Source organism: Chlamydomonas reinhardtii, chromosome 15 (assembly GCF_000002595.2).
Source record: "Chlamydomonas reinhardtii strain CC-503 cw92 mt+ chromosome 15, whole genome shotgun sequence".
In the NCBI taxonomy this organism is placed as follows: domain Eukaryota; kingdom Viridiplantae; phylum Chlorophyta; class Chlorophyceae; order Chlamydomonadales; family Chlamydomonadaceae; genus Chlamydomonas; species Chlamydomonas reinhardtii.
In genome coordinates, this window is record NC_057018.1 from 1424640 (window position 1) to 1428065 (window position 3426).

General features: G+C 63.3%; 1 protein-coding gene across 1 annotated transcript in view; it reads left to right on the top strand.

Moving 5' to 3' along the window:
* The first annotated feature begins 1747 nt into the window (after positions 1–1747).
* CHLRE_15g642702v5 (uncharacterized protein) overlaps positions 1748–3426 on the top strand; it is a 6092-nt gene continuing 4413 nt past the window's right edge. The window contains exon 1 of the mRNA XM_043070689.1: positions 1748–2214. The gene's annotated coding sequence lies outside the window, so the exon portion shown is untranslated. The remainder of the gene's footprint in view (positions 2215–3426) is intronic.

Genomic DNA, 3426 nt, shown 5'->3' on the forward strand with positions numbered 1-3426 from the left:
CCGAGCCCGCTGACCGGCCCAAACGCTTCTATGAATGTCTCGACATTGATCGGTGATGGGCTGGAGGCCGGGCGTGCAGCTCGGCGCGAGGCAGCTTCTGGAAATTTGCCGAGCATCGTTCCCAAACTCGCTCTCCCAGCCGCCCGGCGCCCCGCTGATGCGATTGTATATCAGTAAATGATATGTCGAATTCATATTATGCACATATCGGCGCGGGCTCGCGCCGGAGTGCGCGCGGGACAGCTCGCAACGTTTTTATGCTCGCGAAACCGTCGCGACCTGTTTTCTCCGCGCGCGGCCGGCGCCGCGCCCCCATTTTTGATATCGTGCATATCTAGTATGCGAGTGCTACAACACTGCATATCACCGGCGGTCGCGCGCCCCCAGCGAGCGAAAGGGCGAGCGCCTTCGGGATTGTGCCGTATACGCACGGACGGACGCACGGACACTTTTGAGGGCGACACATCCCTCCGCAATCGGAGATTGCTCCGGGAACATGACGGGATGCTGACGCATCCCCCCGGAGCAATTTGGAGGGGGGGAGGGGAGATTGGACAGCGCTTGGGGAGGGTGGGGGTGCAGGGGCGTGTGTGCGGGTGGGTTTGGGCATTTCCTTGGCTGGCACGGGCTGCCCTCGGACGCCTGGGAGCGCTGTCGAGGGCCAGGCACGGAACGCAAGCAGCGGGGAGGGCGTGCGGTGTTGTGGGTCCGCCGTTCTGAGCGCGGGTGCCCATGGGGTGGAAGCGGGGAACGGGCGAACGTGTGTGCAAGTGCGGAAGTGCTCGGAGTGCGCGCCAAGCGACCTTAACGCGCTGCAACTGATATCTTCGCAACACTTGCGACCCAACGGCAGCTTCGTGTGGCCGCGGCGCAGACCTCGGCGCGGGAAATGCTAAAAATGCCGACGCGGTGAACCGTGCTGCCCGAGCCCGCCAAGCGTCCCAAACACTTCTATTCATGTCTCGACATTGATTGGTGCTGTGCTGGAGGCCGGGCGCGCAGCCCAGCGCGAGGCAGCTTCTGGAAATTTACCGAGCATCGTTCTCAAATTCGCTCTCCCGATCGCCCGGCGCCCCGCTGATGCGATTGTATATGAGTAAATGATATGTTGAATTCATATTATGCACATATCGGCGCGAGCTCGCGCCGTGTAGTGCGCGGGACCGCTCGCAACGTTTTAATTTCGCGAAACCGTCGCGACCTTTTTTCTCCGCGCGCGGCCGGCGCCGCGCCCCCATTTTCGATATCGTGCATATCTAGTATGCGAGTGCTACAACACTGCATATCACCGCCGGCCGCGCGGCTGCGGCGAGCGGAAGGGCGAGCGCCCTCGGGATTGTGCCGTATACGCACGGACGGACGGACAGTTTTGGAGGCGACACATGACGGGATGCTGACGCATCCCCCCGGAGCAATTTGGAGGGGGCGGGAGGTTGAGGCAGCTTGGACGGCGCTTGGGGAGGTGGGGGGTGCGGGGGCGTGTGTGGGGGTGGGTTTAGGCATTTCCTTGGCTGGCACGGGCTGCCGCCGGACGCCTGGGAGCGCTGTCGAGGGTCAGGCACGGAATGCAAGCAGCGGGGAGGGCGCGCGGTGTTGTGGGTCCGCCGTTCTGAGTGCGGGTGCCCACGGGGTGGAAGCGGGGAACGGGCGAACGTGTGTGCAGGAAAGGGGAAGGCGTGTGTAGGCGCGGAAGTGCGCGCCGAGCGACCTTAACGCGCTGCAACTGATATCTTCGCAGCATTTGCGACCCAGCGGCAGCTTCGTGCGGCCGCGGCGCAGACCTCGGCGCGGGAAATGCTAAAACTGCCGACTCGGCGAACTATGCCGCCCGAGCCCGCTGAGTAGCTCAAACGCTTCTATGAATGTCTCGACACCGAGCGACGCTGGACTGGAAGCCGGGCGAGCAGCCCGGCGCGAGGCAGCTTCTGGAAATTTGCCGAGCATCGTTCCCAAACTCGCTCTCCCGGCCGCCCGGCGCCCCGCTCATGCGTTTGTATATCAGTAAATGATATGTTGAATTCACATTATGCACATATCGGCGCGAGCTCGCGCCGGAGTGCGCGCGGGACCGCTCGCAAAGTTTTTATGCTCGCGAAACCGTCGCGACCTGTTTTCTCCGCGCGCGGCCGGCGCCGCGCCCCCATTTTTGATAGCGTGCATATCTAGTATGCGAGTGCTACAACACTGCATATCACCGGCGGCCGCGCGGCCGCGGCGAGCGGAAGGGCGAGCGCCCTCGGGATTGTGCCGTATACGCACGCACGGACGGACAGTTTTGGAGGCGACACATTCCTCCGCAACATGACGGGATGCTGACGCATCCCCCCGGAGCAATTTGGAGGGGGGGAGGGGAGATTGGACGGCGCTTGGGGAGGTGGGGGTGCAGGGGCGTGTGTGGGGGTGACTTTTGGCATTTCCTTGGCTGGCACGGGCTGCCGCCGGACGCCTGGGAGCGCTCTCGACGGCCAGGCATGGAACGCAAGCAGCGGGGAGGGCGCGCGGTGTTGTGGGTCTCCTGTTCTGAGCGCGGGTGCCCATGGGGTGGAAGGGTGGAAAGGGGAAGGCGTGTGCAGGCGCGGAAGTGCTCGGAGTGCGCGCCGAGTGACCTTAATGCGCTGCAACTGATATCTTCACAACACTTGCAATCCATCGGCAGCTTCACGTGGCTGTGGCGCAGACCTCGGCGCGGGAAATGCTAAAAATGCCGACTCGGCGAACTGTGCCGCCCGAGCCCGCTGACCGGCCCAAACGCTTCTATGAATGTCTCGACATTGATTGGTGATGGGTTGGAGGCCGGGCGCGCAGCTCGGCGCGAGGCAGTTTCTGGAAATTTACCGAGCACCGTTCCCAAACTCGCTCTCCCGGCAGCCCGGCGCCCCGCTGATGCGATTGTATATCAGTAAATGATATGTTGAATTCATATTATGCACATATCGGCGCGAGCTCGCGCCGGAGTGCGCGGGGGACCGCTCGCAACGTTTTTATGCTCGCGAAACCGTCGCGACTTTTTTTCTCCGCGCGCGGCCGGCGCCGCGCCCCCATTTTTGATATCGTGCATATCTAGTATGCGAGTGCTACAACACTGCATATCACGGACGGCCGCGCGGCCGCGGGGAGCGGAAGGGCAAGCGCTCTGGGGATTGTGTCGTATACGCACGCAGAGACGCACGCACACTTTTGGAGGCGACATATCCCTCCGCAACATGACGGGATGCTGACGCATCCCCCCGGAGCAATTTGGAGGGGGCGGGAGGTTGAGGCAGCTTGGACGGCGCTTGGGGAGGTGGGGGGTGCGGGGGCGTGTGTGGGGGTGGGTTTAGGCATTTCCTTGGCTGGCACGGGCTGCCGCCGGACGCCTGGGAGCGCTGTCGAGGGTCAGGCACGGAATGCAAGCAGCGGGGAGGGCGCGCGGTGTTGTGGGTCCGC